Source organism: Heloderma suspectum, chromosome 3 (assembly GCF_057233095.1).
Source record: "Heloderma suspectum isolate Gila_16-S chromosome 3, 16-S_ref, whole genome shotgun sequence".
In the NCBI taxonomy this organism is placed as follows: domain Eukaryota; kingdom Metazoa; phylum Chordata; class Lepidosauria; order Squamata; family Helodermatidae; genus Heloderma; species Heloderma suspectum.
Genome location: NC_139460.1, coordinates 238,207,887 through 238,227,732, shown reverse-complemented (window position 1 = coordinate 238,227,732; position 19,846 = coordinate 238,207,887). Strand labels below are relative to the sequence as shown.

Genomic DNA, 19,846 nt, shown 5'->3' with positions numbered 1-19,846 from the left:
CCTTCGAAATGCACAGGTTTCCAAGGTCCTTTTGTTGCGCTCTTTGTTTCCTTATTTAGCAGAGATGGCTCCTGCCATAATCCTCTCCTACCTGGTAGAGAAAAATGATAAAAGTAAGAACATAGTGCAGTAGAAAGAATGGCCTTTAACATTAATAAAATATACACTGTTTTATTAATTTTGTTAGCCAGATTCACAGCTTTGGCTGAAAGATAGGCTAAAAAAAATATTTTACATTTGAAATAAGTAAATCAACACAACATATTTATACATTGATTTGGCAGAGGCTCCCTTCTCTGGGAGCCCCTGCCAAAGGAAGTGAGGTGGGTGGCTACAAGAAAGAGGGCCTTTTCTGCTGTGGCACCCTGGCTGTGGAATGAGCTCCCTAGAGAGGTTCACCTGGTGCCCACATTGTACCCCTTTCAGTGCCAGGTGAAGACCTTTTTATTTTCCCAGCATTTTAGCATTCTAATCTTTTAGCTCTGCTGTTTTAAATCTGTATTTTAAATCTCTCCGCATTGCTGCTAGGTTTTATTCTGGTTGTACTTTTATATTGTAGTTTTAAGCTTTTATATTTTATATTGTTTTATGCCATACCTTGAGGTTTTAATTTTTGTGAACTGCCCAGAGAGCATCAGCTATGGGGCAGTATGGAAATGTAATAAACAAATAAATAAATTGATTAGCCTTCTATGTTACTTCTTCAGTGCGGTATCTTCATTGTATCAGGAAAGAAAAATTGCTGCTCAAGAAAATGCAGTTACTACAGGTGTGGTTTGAAACATTAAGTGAGATTCAAAAGTTAACGAGCTAGGTTTATGGTGTTGGCATTAGTATACAAAGCCCTATACAACTCAGGACCAGGTTACCTCAAGGAACATCTCCCCCTATACCACCCTCCCAAGCCGTTACAATCTTCAGGGGAGGCCCTGTTGTCCATGCCATGGCATACAGACTTCCATTTGGCAACAACACCGAGACAGGCTATTTCTGTAGTGGCACCCACCCTGTGGAAAGATCTCCCATCTGAAATACATCAGGCCTCAACGCTGGTATGTTGTAGGCATTTATTGAAAATATATCTGTTTGTTTTGGTTTTACCCTAGGCGTGCACTGTCTTTATACCAACACCATGATACTACCCTGCATGTGTCTGTGATCTTTTTTGTTTGTTTTGGCTTGTGTTTATTCTTTTGTAAACTACTTTGGGATTTATTTCAAATGAGAAGCAGTATATAAATATTGTTAATAAATATTAACACCGGTGGCATTCCTGCCTTCTCCTAGTGAGAATTCCCCTTCTCTAAGGCCTTTCTTACCCAAGCGGGAAAGACCTTTCCCAAACGCAATCACGCAGCTACCAGGACCTTTAAGGCTCAGGTTTAACCCACACTCAGTCCTCTATCTGCAAGGACACACTTGTTTATAATATCACCTGTATTGTTTCCTTTATTATCTTCCCGTTACGTAGCCAAGAACAGAAGCTGCAGGATTTGGGTAAACAAATAAACTTTATTAACTACAGTAATAAGTTGCTGAGTAATAAACAAGTACCTCTTAATGGCTTTATCATACTTAATGTTCTCTCATACATAGTACTCTAGATCACACTCTCAAACAATTATTTTACAAAACACCACAGATCTCCCTCTCTCAATTCTCAGTCCTAAAATCCTATATCCCTATCTTCTAGTCCCCACCACAAATTCTATCTCAAATCATCTCTGTTCTAAACCCTGTCTGACTCACAAAAGCACAGCACACAGTTTATAGAGCACACACACTTCACTCTGCCCTTCACCCACTCAGCCAATCATCACACATATTCAAATCCACCATTCTTCCTGTCAATCACCCCATACTCACCCTAGAAATACTCAGCATAAACGTATTTATTGTTAATACATATATACATACATAATGTTACATATGTAGGCAACTCTTTGTCCATATACATAAGGGGGTGAGCAACATATGGCCCTCCAAATGTTGTTGGACTGCAACTTCCCAATAGCCCTAGCCAGCACAGCCGCTTTTGAAGGATGAGAGGAGCTACAGTCCAAAAACATCTGGAGGACCACACATTTCCCCTACCTGTGAAATAGATGGACAAATACATGACATAAACTGGTGATGCAAAGCTTTGCCTTGCTCTCAATTCCTTAACATCCAAAATTCTACAACAGGCTCTGAATTACATAGGACTGTCAGTGAAATTGACATTTGAAATAAGTTTATCTATCCATGGGGTATTCTGGAGACATGGCTCCAAAATGTTTGCAAAAAAACAACAACATCTGAGGTGGCTTTTGTAAAAGGTGTGCTTAGAAACAAAATATTTACTCTCTCCTCAGAGTTGAAGACATTTTGGTATTTGACGCAGAAAATGGTACCTCTATGGTGGTAAAGAAACCTAATTGTTAATAAAATAATTGACAACTTTCTGCCCTTCAGCAGTACCCCACGCTGTGCAGCTTGAGCTCACCAATCTCACCCTGCTAGATAGTAGGGCAGACTGCTTCTCCCTCACAAACTATCCCGAACTGATTCAAGCCCTTCAGCTGAATTGACAGATTAACTTTAAAACTAGGCAAATAGGACTGCCAGGAGCTTAAAAAAATACACTGAACATTTCCCAGTCAAGTATCTTTCTGTTTTGCCAACAGTGACTTCACTTAAACAGAATAATGCCTGTCCTACTCCTCCCTGCCCCTTGTTCCAAAAAAGAGTAATAACCATATTATTATTATTATTATTATTAGGCATTTTGTTTCAATTCCAGAACTGTTAAGGAGTGATGGCTAAAATTATGACATTTTTTAGCTTTTCAGCAACTCTCAAAACAGCTTTGGAGCAGCTTTTTGCCCTCCCCAGTTCGGTACTACTTTAAAACAAGCATTTTGAAATACCTAAGACGGTTTAATAAGAACACTGGCTGTACCATATAAGTCAAAGGTTGCAACAGCAAAACCAGTCTGAAATAGCTCTCGCCTTGGTTCCCGTGGACCTAGTCAGAGGTTAGAATGCATATTCAGATTCACTCTTCCATGGATGAGTTCGTTTGATACCACAAGAAGTGAAATATACATTTAAAGAAGGCAAACGTAAGCCACCAAAGGGAGTCATGGAAAGGGCCATCCAGCAGCCAGTCTTCCAACACCTTACCTCCTGTAACACAAAAACTCTAGGCTAGGGGATGATGAACCTCTTTCAGCTCAAGGGCTGAATTCCATTTCAGAGCTCTCAGGGGCCACATTCCAAGTGGTGGGCAGGGCCACAGACAAAAGGGTCAAAATACCAGGATATTTTAGCTTAAAGCTTTTGCTGCCAGTAAGTAAGCCTCAGGAGACATTTCAAACTTTTTGAACAGGGAAAAGTACTGCACAATCACCAGGAAATCACTAAATGATCTGTGGTTAGGAAAAAGGGGTTGGGGGTAGGACCATCTGGAGAAGCCTCGAGGACAGGACTGGGACCCCAAGACAGCTGGATTTGATCGCCAGGCCTGAGGTCATGCACCCCTGCTCTAGGCCTTCAACCAGACAGCCCAGGCTCCACAGGGCAAAGGCACTCTGTAGGCAGCAGTATTGGCCTATGTGCTTTCAGCTGACCCTACCTCCCTGTTTGCCAGATCCAGTGCTTGACATCCAGCCCATTCACAACCACATCTCCTGCCTCTGTCCCAAATGTCCATTGTCCCATGTCTCAGACTTAGACTCTGTGGCAGCCTGTTGTAAGCTAGTCTCTGGAGCTGACACCAAGACACGTTTACAACATACACCCATGTGTTTTACTCGTAAATATCATAGCTACAAGTCAGCACAGCTTGCTCAGCATGTGTAGTTATTTTATGTCAGAGCAGGACAGCCACCACTAATAAAAGCAGCTGAGTAATGCCACTTTTTTTTTTTTTTTTTTTAAAGCAATTTAGCATGGGCAACTTTAACAAAAGCATATCAAATATCTTAAGTTTTCAAGTAGACTTAAAACAACTGTGCTTACACATTGTTCTTTCATAAAGACACTCCCCATGCATCCATAGAAGAGACCAAGTGAAGTAATCCCTTATAGCAGGGATCCCCAAAGCAGCACCTCCAATGGTACCCGCACAGTTCTTCACTCCCTGCCCCCTGGAAAAAAAAATTAATAAAAAATTGAAAAACATTAGGGAGCCAAGTTCTCCTTCCTGTTCCTGAACCTGCCACTGCTTCAGTGGGCTGAAAGAGAAAGCAAGGGAAAGGGGGAGAGGGGATAAAGGCTAGGAGGGGGGAGAAACTACAAGGTAAAAAGGTGGCAGGGGGAGAGAAAGAGCAAGGCTAGGGGCTAGGAAGGGAGAGAAAGAAGAAGGCTAGGGATGGGGAAGGAAAGAAATAGGGAGGAAAGGAGCTGGGGGAGTGAAATAGCAAGGCCATTGGCTGGGAGTGGAGAGAGAGAGACAGAACAAAGGGGAAATGTCTGTGTGAATGGAAGAAGATTGGGTGAGAAAGGAAGCAACTCTTTCCATTTCCCCATCCCTCCCAGTCTCTAGCCTTGCCATTTCTTCCCCACCCCCATAGCCAGAGCCCCATGGCAGACATTGTGTGACTAGCCACATCCTTCATGAGAGTCATTTTGTGGTGGTGCCCACAGCAGTTTCTCAAATTCCCAAATGTGCCCACATGTCCAAAAAAGTTGGGGACCTCTGGCTTCTAGTAACTGAACTGCACAGTTGGTCCCAGGCAAATGAGCCACATCTTTTCCACGTGAATGTCCAGGCTGACCAAATTTTATAACATCTGAATGCATAGGCCCTTTGATAAACACAAGAGTGCTACTCAATTTGCCTTTGTCAGTTTCTCTAAACCAAATTATTTCCAGAGGCATAACCAAGTTACTCTGTTGCAGCAAACATTGCCAAGAGTCTTGCGATACCTTAAAGACTAAGGGCGCAATCCTATACACATTTAGACAGAAAGAAGTCCCACAACTCCCAGCGTTCCTCAGACAGCCATGCTCGCTGGGGAATGCTGGGAGTTGTATGACTCCCTTCTGTCTAAGCATGCATAGGATTGCGCCCTAACACATTTATTATGACATAAGCGTTCATGGACTAGATGAAATGGATTCTAGTCCACGAAAGCTCATGCCATAATAAAATCATTAAGTCTTTCAAGGCATCACAAGAAGACTTTGTTGTTTAAGCAGAACAAGACAGTTTTGCGTTTGTTATTCTGTAAAACACGGTTGGCGTAATAAATAAGACAAAGAATAGGATTACATATAGGAAAAGATTGCTAAAATGAACACAGAACACAAAGCCTAGCTTCAGTACCATTCACGTATTGATGTATGCAGTCCTGCTTCATTGCAAAGCACTGCTCAACTCATGAGCCAATGGAAATTTTGTGGAGAAATATCGACTCTGAAGAAGGGACCATAATCTTCCATGCCAGATTTTTTTAAAGTGAGAGCTGTATAAATAAGAAATGAATTCCACTTATTACATCTTATCACCTCATTAGTTCTATTGCTAGCCCATTTATATAACTACTGCTCCCATAGCATACTGAATCACTGAAATCACTGAATCACTGCATGGCTTGTATTTGTTGAAAGTGGGTATAGAAGCATTTTCTTTTCCCCCCCAGATATCAAAAACTACAACGTTAAAAACATCTGGTAGAGTCAGGTAGGTCAGGTTATGCTGACACCATGTATATCATTATTGTAGAGCAAATCATTCTTTCAAGGCAGAGACATGAAAATAAACTGCTTGAGGGGTAAATGGAATTAAGCAGGATCAAAAGAGACCTAAAACTGCCCCTGGAATTGAGAATTTTTAGGATCCTGATTATTGCAAGCCGGGTTGCAACTTGAAAGTCACTTTTAACCTAGTGAGATATATTCCCAGTATTGTTTGAGCATTTAGAAAGAAAACATTAACATCTGGGTCAAATCTAAAGCTGAAGCTCCTTTTATCAACATATTACACAATAAATTGTGGCTCGTTTTAAAAATAACTTGCCTACAGAGATATATACGGAGATAGGTCCACTTCCAAACTGAATGACAGAGGCCAAAGGCTTCTAGGGAAACATATGTTCAGCTCATAGAAAAATGATTGCCAAGGCAGCACCACAAATCTTCATTCTTTCATGTTGTGTTAATTGGGAAGAAATGGTTATATATCATCTTTTTGGATTATCCAACTGAAACCTAGATCCAGATAAAATATATCATAGGACAAAACAAACAGTTTTGTAGACTTCATAATTGCTACAGAACTGGTAGCTGATTCTAGCAATGCAGTATGTCCATATTCCCTATAGTTCACAAATATAATCCAATTTTGGAATACTCAACCTATAATTAAAAAGAAAATTCCTTAAATATGGCTTCGGTATGAAGAGAAAATATGGAAGTAAGCCAACTAGTGGAAATAATTTCTTTGACTGAGAGAGAGAGAGAGAGAGATGGCAGTTGATTTGGGGTGTCATGAAAGGGTAAATTGTGAGTTATTTAATTTATTGTTGATGTATTTTTATTGTCAGGACGGAGAGGTACACTTGTGGGATTTTCTGCCTTGGGTGCCAAAATAATTTGACCAACCTTGGGTACTATGCAACATGAAAAGGGCCGGGGGGAGGAATTTGCTGTAACATCTGCAAGTAAGAGTGGATTTCATAACTTTAGGATGTACTGGGCATATCTGCAATATTCCTTAGGAATATCGCACAGTAGTCTATAAGAAACTTCAATCAAGTTTCAAGTCTCACAAACACTTTCATGAAGGACTTCATTAATCAAGAGTAAACCTTGCAGTGATTAAGTATATTCACTGCACTGGTTGTATGAGCCCAAACTTATTTACTTCTTCAGTACTTAGTTCCATCTCTGAACACAGCTTTCATTATATCTTTAGATTTATTTCCCATTCTACCACAAGAGCTCAGAATAACTGCCTTACAAAGTAGTTTAGACTGAGATATAGCAATAGTGACTCACCCAAGGCCATTTTATCAGCTTCATTGCAAAAAGATTTGAACCCAGGTCTACAACTTCTTTAGCAGCACAATCCTGGCTTGTTCAAAGTGCAAGCCTATAGATGTTTACTCTGAAGTAAGTTCCACTGTGTTCAAAGGAGCTTAATCGGTGTGTGTTTAGGATTGCAGCCTAAAACATTTACCCAGAACACATCTGAATCTTGATTGGAATCAGTGCTTGTTGCTGGCATTATTTTCCTTACTTAAGCTGTATCAAGTCATTATTCCCAATGCAGATGGAACACATAATGTGCATACACATATACACACACAACAGACTGCCAAAGAAGAAATATGCTAATCTGGAAATAAAATGTATCTTGTTGAGTTCTAAATGCTGAGATTAACTCCATGCCCTGGCTGAAAAAATCTATTTTTCCCCTTTAAAAAAAATCTTGAATATCCAGCTTGAGGAAGAGTTCTGCTAAACTCTAATGCTTGTATGCTACATTTTGAGAATACTGATTGTTCCGAATAAAGGCTGTTATCTTTACTGCTCCACGGTACAATCCTATGCAAGTTTACACAGAAATAAGTATCACTGTGTTCACAGGCCTTACTCTCTTGTAAGCCCCAGTTTACTTTATGTTTTTCTTGCAAAAGCCCTAGCCTATACCTGCTGGTCTACTCTCCCAGAATCTGAAATGCAAGAGAGGACTTTTAGAAGGGACAGTCCAGTAGGACAAAATGAATAGCCTGGATCTATTTGATAAGCAGGTAAATTCAGCTAACCTAATTAGAAAATATGGGTTAGTATTAATCAATAAAGCCAAATGCAAGATGTCCTTCACACTGGGATAGTTTAGGGCTATGGCCTAATCCTGCAACAAGTATGCATCTAAACACTTAGTACCATTCTCTAGTTGCATGTGTGGTCTCCCACTGTAGTTCTTGCTTTGCTCTGTATCTTTTCTCCATAGTCCAACTATGTACTATGTGGTCGCAACACAGAACAGAGTTTGTACTCAATCAGTTTATATGCTGTACTGCCAAGACTACAGTTGAAGCACACTCCTAAATCATCTCAGAAAAAGCACATTTTCCCCTGATCCAAAAAAGGGGTTGTGAAACAGATAAAGGGTCTGCTCCAGATTTTACAACTTCCTCAGCTTTGTTTTGCAGCACTAACAATCTGCAAACTGTTAGCCTATCTAATATAAAGTATTCAGCACATATGCACAAAGAATAATTAAATTACAGCCCCAAACAAGCTCAGGAATAATATAATCTTACAAAATAAGCTATTTCTTTCATCAACACTTGTAATGTGACTTTATGTATATGATATGCTCGATTAACATAAGGATCAATACTATTACATCTATTTGGTTACTCTAACTAGGCTTTATAAGAAACCGTAACGGATAAAACCAAGATGTATAAATGAATATTTAAGAAAGTAACACATTTAAAATAGGGTTAATTGGAAAATACAACCCTCTCTGTTTATCAGTCATACTACACCATCCTGCAAACAAACAAATGAACAATAAATCCCAATTCATAGCGAGCTAGCTTTTATTCAGGTAGCTTATAACTGAATGCATACAAATGTCTGTCTAGGTGTGAGCTAAACTACCACCAGACACATTTGGTTGGATCCAGATTTAACTGTACTTCGAGTAGACCCCTTGAAATCAGTGGGACATAAATGAGTCATGATTAACTTTAAGACTCATTGTTTCCAATGGGTCTACTCCAAGCATAACGAATGGGACACCTAGCACTCCCAATCAAAAAGCATTGTGAACCTATTCCATCTTCTCCTCCTTAATTGGTTTTTCTGGTAAGAAGAGATGGAAGACCCACATGGGAGGGTTACACACTGATGAAGACATGGTTTGGACCTCTTCTAAAATTCTGTGAATGAGGCAAAGCAATAATAATATGCACAATAAAAGCCTTGTCTGGACCCACTCTTAAGTCTGGACCCAAGCCATAATGCTGAAGAATAGTCCATAACAACCCTCCACTGATCAAGTATAGCAAAATCACCATCTAAGTACAATACGCATAACACAATCACTGAGGCATACAGTACTGAAATACCGTTAAAAAGTGGAAAATACAGACTGCATGACCAAGTGGGACGTACAGACATAAAACACAGTGAGCAAATGTTGCTAGGAACAGAGCTGTAAAACACTCACATACAACCGTAAGCATTAGCAACCTGTTTATGCTCAGACCAACTTGGTTATATTCACAGGAGGGGGAAAAGAGAAATGAAGCCTGGGCAGAAAACTTTCGACAAATCAATGACGTATTGGAAAAATGTGACTTTACAAGAGCCTTTCAAGGACAGATCCTATCGCCATGCGCAAATGCGAAGCACGCGGTAAATTATTATTAATTATTATTATTCTGTGAAAAGGAATCAGAGAAGCAACAAATGTAATATCGGGGAGGGAAAAGGTAAAAACGTTAACACACTTCCAGCAAGCAGCAGCTACAGTGAAAGGTCTCAATTCAATCAATCGAAGCGGCAGCCCTTTGCTGCTCTGTGTCCACCTATCCAGCTACACGCAAAGTTCAGTAAACAAAAGGATAATTCTTAAACTTTTCGAGAAGCTGACCCCGCCACCCCAACCCCCATCCTTCTCCCGGCTCGTCTCTCAAAGTATCTTCTTTTCTGGCCATGACAGCCCAGAACGATGAAGCTAGAAATTTGATTTTCAAAGAAAACGCCTCGGATCAATCATCTGATTTCGCTTGCTGGTTCCCTTTTCGAAATACCCCTAGCAAACCTTTAAGTGGTGGGGGTTGGGGGACTTCGTCCCCTGCTTCGACCGTCCCCCTGTCATCGCTCCATCCCAATCTCCTTTTCAGGTGCAGACAAGAAAACCAAGCGCCAATTACCAACCAAAAACTAAAGAAACCAACAAACCAACCCAAAAAGGGGGGGGGGAGGGAAATCAGATAATAAATAGCTTCCACCTCAAGCCATCAAGACAGCCTTCCCTCCTCTCTTTCTGTCCAAGAGGGGAATGAAAAGTGTCTGCGCTCTCCTATTCTACACATTGTAACCATATCTGCCCCCAGGACGAGACCAATGGCACAGGAATGGAAAGGGGGGGGGAGAAAGGCTAGAGAACGAAAGGACAGCGTGCGGCCACTTAAAAGCCCCTCTCTCCAGCGCCATCTCTTACCTGGCCGATGGCTCGACGCCCCCCCGTTCCCAAGCCGCCCGTTGTGCGCGTCCCCGGTGCAGCCCGAAGCACGATCTCTTGCAAGGACTGCACAGGCGGCTCCCCTGCTAAAAGCACGGTGCTGTGGACCGATCCTCCCGGAGAAAGGAAATAGGCTTGTCACTTCCTGGTTTGTTTTCTCAGCGAGTCCTTTGCGCCCCCGGCTCCCCCCCCCCCACGCCCGACCCAATGCAAAAAAAAAAAAAAAATTCAAGCCAAAGCACCGAACGTCAAGGCTGAACTTATGCGCGGCTCTCGATGCTTCGTTCTCTTGCAAGCCATCGGGGCAGCAAAAGCACCAGCACCCGATCGCTGTGCAGACTCCACCGCCTTTGCGAGAAGGGCGAGGTGGCGGCCGCGGCTGCTTTTGCAAGTTGCATGGGGTGGGGGTGCTAACTTGGAAATTGTCTTCAGCTCAGCTTTGGCTATGGAAGTGGGGCGGGGGGCGCCCTTGTTCTGTGCCCTGCGGGGTAGGAGTAGCGGCAGCGGAAGACACAACACCGGGTGTAGTAGCGGCAATCGTGTGCACCGAGCTATAGGGTTTTTCTCCAGGTGTCCCAATAGCTCCATAAAACCTTTACGGTCTGGGCGGGTTTACTTCAAAGAGGAGGGCCTGCGTGATGATTTGCATCGCATTGGCAGTTTATTTGGTGGCGACTTCCTATGGAGAGGGTGCCTGCCTGGAATTGAGCCAAGCCTCAGTCCCGGCACCTATTTTGCAATGCCAAGGAACATAGGAAGTCATAACAAAGAGAGCCGGCTAGAGAATACAAAGTGCCTTCCCTTCACGGACGGACACACACATATACACACACGCATATGCACGCACACACTTCTTGAATACATCCGGGATTAGGAGAAGGTCTTCCAGGTCAAGGGGTATGGCTGCCACACAGGCTGAAACCCAGGAATATGACATCTTTGAAATGAAGCACTGGGACCTAGTGGAGTCTTTCCTCATCAATTTGAATTTAGAAGACCTTTTAGGGCTGGAGCTAGATTTTGTTTTGCTGCCTCAGAAAAACCAAGCCGTGTGAGCTCTAGAGTCCTATAAATTGTTTCCAGAGAATGGAAGGCAGAATTCTTGGGTTCCCTAGTAGTTTATTCCTTACCCTCTTCTCTCTCTCTCCCCCGCTACTAAAACACTTGCCACCCCATCCAACTACTTGTGTTACTTGCGCAGTCGGGTCAGTCCTGACTGTATTTTTTATCTATTTATTATATTTCTATACCACCCCATAGCTGAAGCTGTCTGGGCGGTTTACAAAAGTTAAAACATTAAAATACAATATACAAAGTTTAAAAACCATTTACATAAAACATATGGACAAACATATCACTCAAAACAACTTTGAACTAAAAACAATTTGTTTAAAAAAAATCCAACAATAAAACACATCTTAAAATAACACTGCTTAAAAATATACAAAAGTCAGCTAAAGGAACAAAAGTTATAAAAAGGGAAGGCTTGCTGGAATAACAGCATCTTTAATGCTTGTTTAAAAACCTTCAACGAGGTCAGCAGGCGCATTTCAACCAGCAGGTTGAAATCCACAACAGAGGGGCGGCAAAGGAAAAGGCCCTCTTGCATGTGGCTGCCAATCTCACATTCGGCAATGGCAACAGATAGCCCTCAGAGGACCTTAGGTGGCAGACTGGCATGTAGGGGAGAAGGCGCTCCCTAAAGTACCTTGGATCTAGACCATGTAAGTTTTTAAAGGTAAGAACCAGCACTTTATATTTTGCTCGGAAACAAATTGGCAGTCAGTGTAAAGACTTTAAAACCGGTGTAATATGGTCTCCACAGGATGTCCCGGAGACCAACCTGGCTGCCACATTTTGTACCAGGTGAAGTTTCCGAACTAAATATAAAGGCAGCCCCAAGTACAGCGCATTGCAGAAATCAAGTATAGAGGTTACCACCGCGTGCACCACCATTACCAGGTCCACATGCTCCAGGAATGGGTGTAGCTGACTCCCTGCTCTTTTAATGAACCTCTTTTGATGGGAAATTATATTTTTTAAATTGTATTATTTTCCCAGTAGAAAGCAGCTCTCAAGACAGATTGATGTGTCCAAATTATGATAACATTGGAGGGCTTAACTGAAGAGAGACATGAATTACCTCGGCTTGTTGGTTTATTTGTTAATGCAGTATGTGCGCGCATGCGTGCACGTACCATTTCTGCCTCCAAAGGCACAGTTACAACATAATAAAAGCACATAGACATAAAACTAATAAAGAAAAACATAATAAAAGTGGAGAGAAGCACAGAGCCCCAAAAGCTCTCTAGAAAAGAGCAGCTTTGGTCAAGGAGAGGCCAGCCAAGTCGACCTTGGGAGGAACTCTGCAACAAGGGGTGACTAACGTGTTGGAATAGATATGACCCTGTTTAAAATTCTGCTGAACTTCTTTACAGTTCTATTTGTAATTAGTTAAAGAGTGTAATAGTGTGGGAAATCTAAATTTTCTCTAGGATCTTCCTTATTCATTTTCTCAAGTGAAACTGGAAATGTGTCTGTTTTCCTGACATAATTCCACCTGTGTTGAATGAAACATTGGCCCAGCTTTATATGTAACATGGGTGTAGTGTGTGTGGCTTTTTTTTTTTAACTAAAGCATTTTTGTTCTGCACAAATCTTGTTATTTCCTGTTGTACACAGGGCTGATAACTGCCTGGCTGAACTACAGCAATTTATTAGGACTAGTGTGCATGGAGCAGATTAATCTGAGTGTCTACATGTTGTTCAATGGGTTTAATTATCCATAAGACTTTTTTTTTAAGAGGGGGTGCTATTATTGATGCAATAATTACAGATTTGGATTATTACGGATTTGGATATGCTCCTGAAATCAACCACTGTATTTAGAATGGGCATAAAATCCTACATTTTGCAAAACTTCATGGTAATTGAGAGACCCTAGAAAAGAGCCAATGTGATAACTAGTTTGCTTGGCTTCAGTGCAGAAACCCAAGTTCAAATATCTGCTCAGTGCTCAGCTGTTAAGCTCATTTGGTGGGCCAGGGTAAATCACTCTCTCTCTACCTAATCTTCCTCACAGGGTTGTTGTGAAAGTAACGGCCCCATTCTATGCATATTTACTCAGCAATGTCCCACCATGTTCCATGAAATGTACTCCCAGGTTAAGTAAGCATGGCATTACAGTTTAAAACACTGCTCTGAGCTCCTTAGAGGAAATGTTGGATGTCAATGCAATAAATAAATATAGGACTGAAAGGGTTGATGAATAAAATACTGAAGCTGGGTATGGGAAACTTGATCAGTACTCAAGATTGACAGACAGATGTTTCCCCAACTCTAAAGTGGTCAAAATAAAATTACTCATAACATTATTGTGAGGACAAATAAGATAAAGAGGCAATGGCCTTGCTGAATTAAAGTGTGACATATTCCAGACTAATACGTAATAAGAGTAGCTCATACTTGTGCTGAATATGCAATCCACAAATTATTTGTTGTGATCATTTGGTAATAAGGGTATTTTTTAAATCTAATGTTGGTTGACACAAAGCAGATACAAACATAAAAACATTCAGCTCAAGAATAAAGGATGGCAGTTATGTGCTAAATGCTACACACACAGTCCATCATCTCATTTTCCCAATCTCATATCAAGATTATCAAGAAGGTCTGATAGAAGGTAGTTTACATTAAGAGTGAACAATTATACAGTTAGCATATCAGTAAGTTTAATGTCACCTGCCTGGATTAAGACTTGGCATGTGGTATACCTGTGACAATTATATCCAAAATTATATCAGTTGTGTACCACTAAAACAAACAGTGTAGCTCTAGTTGGTTTTCAGGCTTATAATATTTCCAATTTATCTCAACAAATTGATTTAACAGCCTATAGTTAATAGCTTCAAATTTTTGTTCTCTCAGATTTGAGAAGACTCATTAAAAGATAATTAATTTGAACACCACAAGGAAAAATAAATCAAACAGAAATAATCTAAAGATAACCTATCAAGAATACTGTCTGTGTTTTTCTTGGCTAATGCCCTGGTGTTCTTTAAGCAGGAATTATTACCTATAAATCAGTGCATTTGGTTGCAAGGATGCCTTGTGTTTGTTTCTTAAAATTTCTATTAAGAAGCCAAGAGTGACTCCTACTGGTATATGCTGATCCCCTAGCAAACTTTTGGCACAAGAGAAAAGCGCCAGATGCTACTTGTATTCCTTCCATTAGTACAGTCATTGCTGCTCTTTCTCCATGCCCCTTTCTTTCTTCTACTAAATGTTGTGTGGATTTGGAAAGTGGTGACTAGCCTAGTGCGCTCACAAGTTTTCTAAACCATTTTCCTGACCAACAGAAGTCCTACAGCCCCATCCTGTGCACGTTTACTCCGAAGTAAGTACCCCTAAGTTCAGTGGGGCTTACTGCTAGGTTAGTATCATTGGACTGTATAGCTCCAGTATTCTAAGTCCAAGTTTTAACTGCAGCAGAAGCATCAGGCAAAATTACAGTGATATAACAGATTAAGTATTGTCCTTTCATAATAAAACTGAGGAAGGGGGCACCAACATACAGTTTGTTAACCTTTAGGATAGTCCAGTCTTTAGTTGCACTGTGTGTTCACTGCAGCAGGGCACCATATTGCTTCTGGATTTGCCAGGAAGGGTATCCTGCATTGCAGAGCTATCCCCTGTCACATCTATTATGTGGCAGTGCATCGAAGCGAAAAACTTCTGCTTTAGTTAAGATCCAGCAGGAAGAATAGCTAAAGTGACCTGGCAAATCACATATCAATCTTATATTTAAAGTACTCGTTTAAATGTTAGCTTTGGAGTCCTTACACATAAAACCTTCTCAAATGGTTGTCCAAACTGAATAACCTAAGCAATAAAAACCACAGTGTTACTAAGTGTGGTCTGTAATTAATATTTGTATTCTGGCTGTTTGAATCACTTTAAAAGACTATTTCTTGTTCATAACCTATTCCTTGAGTTTCAAAACAAGTGAGTTGGATGCAAAGAATTTCCAAAGGACCAGGCTTAATATTTCAGTTATATTCAGTATTGCAGATCCAGTGCATAGTAGGAAAAATCAGTACCCTGCTCAGACTGGTTCTTCATCAACTTTTCTTTGTGGTTTCTCAAATCACTCCTTTACCTTTGCTGCACCTTACCTGCTTTGCTGTCTGAAAGCACTAACCCCGCTTCCTTAATTTCAAATGGCTACCTATTATAATCCATTGGTTTTCATGGGGCAGATTATGACCTACAAGAGGGTCACCAGTGGCATCACCATTGGTTTCAAAATTTCTTAAGAGTAAGAAAAAACTTAACATAAATAGTAAAGAAAGACAAGTAGCATGATAGGTAGAAAGGAGAAAAAGCAGAGAGAGAAAGAAGATGCATATATGTTAAAAAAAAATCTAAAGCAGTTCTGATGTTCTAGGTGTTAAAATTTTCTAATCCAGTCTTTTACAACAAAGCTTAAGTCTCTAGACCTCGCACCTTTAATGATCCATATGTACCTCAAGAAAACAAATAGCAGTAATCATGGTAGACTGAAGAATTGCCTGCAGGTCTAGCAATTATATTCAGTTTGGGTATTTTAAGGCACCTGAGGTGGTCCAAAAAAGTCATCTCTGCCTTGCATTAGAGGCAAAATTTATTTATTATACATGTTATATCTCCCTCTTCAAAAATAATTTTTCCCAAGGCAGCTTACAGCATATTTAAAAATTATAGTCCATAAACACACAATATTAATGCTACATAATAAATAGAAACAGCATATAAAAGCAGCATAAAACCAATTTCATAGGAAGTAAAGCTATTAAAAGGCCTGGGAAAATAAAAATATTTTTATCTGGTGCCAGAATGATGATGGGTTTGATCCAAGGTCAACATTCCGCCAGTGAAATGGATACTACTGGCAGAACGGTACTTTCCTGTCTTTTCCCTCCCCATAAGAACACAAGAAGAGCCATGCTGGATCAGACTAAGGGTCCATATAGTCCAGCATTCTGTTCACACAGCGGCCAACCAGCTGTTGACGAAGAAACCACAAGCAGGACACGAGCACAGCAGCACCCTCCCGCCCATGTTCCCCAGCAACTGGTGTACATAGGCTTACTTCCTCTGCTACTGGTGGAAGCACATAGCTATCGGGACTAGTAGCCATTGATAGCCTTCTCCTCCAGGAATTTAACCCCCTTTTAAAGCCATTCAAATTGGTGGCCATCACTGCATCTTGTGGTAGCGAATTCCATAGTTTAACCATGTGCTGGGTGAAGAAGTACTTCCTTTTATCTGTCCTGAATCTCCCATCAATCACCTCCATGGGATGACCCCGGGTTCTAGTATTATGAGAGAGGGAGAAAAATGTCTCCCTGCAGGCCCCAGGCACCCTCTAAATTGCTCTGAAGGGTTGGGGGACCCTCCAGAGCAGATTTGGAGGGCATGCAGGAAGTCCCATTCTGTCAATAGTATCCTTTCTACTGGAGGAATGTCTACCTTGGATCCAACCCCTGGTAGGGGCTAGGTGAACTGCCCTGGGAAGAGCATTCCATGGTTGGGAGGCAACCACTGAGAAGTCCCTCTCTCACATCACCGCTTGCCTCACCTTAGGTGGCGGGGCACCCACAGCAGGTCAAAAAAGATCTTTACATGATCTGGATAACATCCTAATATATAGCTAGGCTAATATGGAGGCTGTGGTCCTTCAGATAACCTGGTTTAAAGCTGTATAGGCCTTGAAAGTCAGCAGCAGCACCTTGAATTGGACTGGGAGGTAGTTCAAGTGCTTATACACTGGCAAGATGTAATCCCAACAGCGGTCACAGCACCTTAGCAGCTATATTTGAATCACAGTTTCTTGACAATAGATCGATGTGGCTAGGCAATATGTCTAGAAATGGTTGTAACTGGCATACCAGCTTCAGCTAGTGGAAGGGACTCCAGTGATAAAGCACGTACAAGCTGACATACAGGCAACTCTGCAATGCATTGTAATTACCGCTAATTTTTTTCTTGCAGTACATTCAGGACTGGACCTTCCATGAAACGGGGTGAAGCCCCCGCTTCTGTCAGTGGATTTCACCCCTAGAACTGCGCTCCCCGCCCAGCACTCCAGAAAGCTTTGCTGGCTGCTCTCCTGCTGCTGCAAGGGCGGCTGGCACAGCTCTCTGGAGCACCACCAGTCCAGTGCCTCGCTTTGAGGACCCTGCCAAGCACAGAATTGGGTGTGTAGACTCTCTCAGAAACCCCACCAGGTGCTCAGAAGAAAGAGTAGCCTGCACGGCTTTCCAGAGAGCCTGGCTCAAATGCCTCGCTGCGAAGGGTCCTTCCTTGAGCAAAGCATTGGTGTGGAGGTGGCCCTAGAGAGTGCCTGTGCTGCCATGGCACAATCTCCAGGGCCACCTCCACACCAATGCTTTGCTCAAGGAAGGACCATTCAAAGCAAGGTATTGAGGGAGGAGAGAGGCCAGCCGCCACCACCATTAGAAGGAGGAGGAGGAGGGGATGGGCATCCACCATGGCTGGGGGGCAGGAGGAAGAAAGAGAAAAGCAGCGGGGGGGAGGAGGAGGAGGGTGACTGCCACTGCTTTAAGAGGAGTGGGGGAAGGGAGGAGGAGGGTGGGCAGCAGCTACCCCCGCCCTCATCATCAACACAGTTGGGGAGGGGACAAGTGAGTGGCTGCCGCAACCACAGTTGTGGCCAGGAGGAGGGGCCAGAGAAGGCAACCCTGGTTGGGGGAATGAAAAGGTGGAAGAGGGCAGGTTGTAGCTGCCACCATAATCGTCATGTGGGGGATGGGGCGGGTGAGGCCAGGGAAGGGGAGAGAAGAGAGGGCAGCGGCACAAACTCCCACTTCAGGTGGTGGAAGGTGTTGCACTAGCCCTGGATACATTATATTCCAGGCTGCATGGATCAGTAGCCTCCACTATTTTTCAAATGGGAGCCACTTTGCCCCCCCCCCCCAAAAAAAAATCTGTGTGAGAGCCACATTAACTTACTACTAAAATTAACACAAATCGATCAAAAGCAAAACGTAATTCACTGAATGTGGAAAAAGTGTGAAGACTGATTTAATGTACTCAGAGTGCTCTCATTGTTCCTAATGAGCATTCTTGTAATTTGTTTATTAAAATACAACTCAAGAAGCAGCAGCATGTTTAGAACACAAGAAGAGCTGTGCTGGAACAGACCAAAGGCCTCTCTGGTCCAGCATTCTGTTCCCACAGTGCTTCCACACACTCTGGGCAACCTTCAATAAAAGGCCAAAACAAATTAGCTTTTCCTACATATCTGCTTTTATCAGCTTATAACTATTAAAACAAACTAATTTATAAAACCAGCCTTCTCTAGAAACGTACACTGACCTATGATTTGCCAAACCAATGGAGGCATAAATCCCAACATTGTTAAAAAAAGAAAAGTAAAAACATCCTAGCCTTCTTCTTACTGTGCCCAACAATTGCTAAAAGGTAACATAAAAAATGAGAGAGATGCAACTTCTGAGGCTGTACATATACTCTGAAGTCCATTAAGGCAAGCCCCAGAGACCTCCCTCAAAACAAAATGAGTAGAAATGGAAAAACCCAACACCACAGCCTTTGAAGGCAAAATCCTCCATCCACCAACACACTTGTTGTGTCTATTCCCCCAGATGAGCATTCACCTCTCCCTCCACCCCGCCCCCACGCAAAAATGGTCCGCCCTGGAGGCTAATGGATTCCGATGGATTCCAGAGGGCTCTGGGAGATTTTCCTGCTGGTATGGCCGGGGCTCCTGTTGAAGCCCAGGTCGCTCTGTGGAATACAGAGATAACTTGGGCGGTTGACACAATCGCACCACAGCACCCTCTCCCTCTGTGCAGAGCCCAGCCAGCTCCTTAGTATGCACCTAAGCTGAGGGCAATGAAGAAAGAGGGGAGACAGCTAGAACGCAGGTGGAGGAAAACTCATGCTGAGTCTGACCGAACATAGGTAAGAGCTCACTATCGAGCCTACTCTGTGGTGGTGAGGATGGCACAGAGATAGTTATTTTCCACCAGCATTGCATCTTCTCAGTTGTCCAGCGGAGCTTTTCCGAGTGGTTCGCCGCTTGTTACATTCTGGGCCAGGGAAAGAGACTGTGGAACCCTTGGTTGCATGCTGTGATGAGTTTGCACAGCACTTTGAAGATAAAGTCACTCAGATTTGCCATGACACCACGATTGATGCAGTTCCTTTGGTAGAGGCGTTCAGAGCACCATCTGGTTCAGTTTTATTGGATGAGTTTCAGTTATTGAGGCCTGAGGATGTGGACAAGGTGCTTGGCCAAGTCCGATCGACCACTTGTGTGCTTGACCCTTGCCCTTCATGGCTTATTAAATCAAATAAGGAGGGGATTCCGGCTGGGTCCAGGAGGTTGTAAATTCCTCCTTGAGAGAAGGAGTGGTGCCGGCCGCTTTAAAAGAGGCAGTAATCAGACTACTCCTGAAAAAGACTAACCTGGACCCAGAGGATGTTAACAATTATAGGCCAGTGGCCAACATCCCCTTCCTGGGCAAGGTGCTTGAGCAGGTGGTTGTAGGACAGCTCCAGGCACTCTTGAATGAAACAGATTATCTAGATCCATTTCAATCGGGCTTGAGGCCTGGTTTTGGAACGGAA

At 42.4% G+C, this 19,846-nt stretch overlaps 1 protein-coding gene across 17 annotated transcripts in view; it reads right to left on the bottom strand.

The window, feature by feature from the left end:
* FAM53B (family with sequence similarity 53 member B) overlaps window positions 1–17,510 on the bottom strand; it is a 169,657-nt gene extending 152,147 nt beyond the window's left edge. For 3 of the 17 annotated variants that reach the window (XM_084841505.1, XM_084841507.1, XM_084841499.1), the window contains exons 1-5: window positions 6,005–9,953; window positions 5,312–5,450; window positions 4,003–4,130; window positions 1,436–1,484; window positions 2–91 (exon numbers count right to left, since the gene is read on the bottom strand). The gene's annotated coding sequence lies outside the window, so the exon portion shown is untranslated. The other 14 variants (XM_084841501.1, XM_084841500.1, XM_084841503.1 and 11 more) reach the window with 14 other exon arrangements.
* Window positions 17,511–19,846: the final 2,336 nt, after the last annotated feature.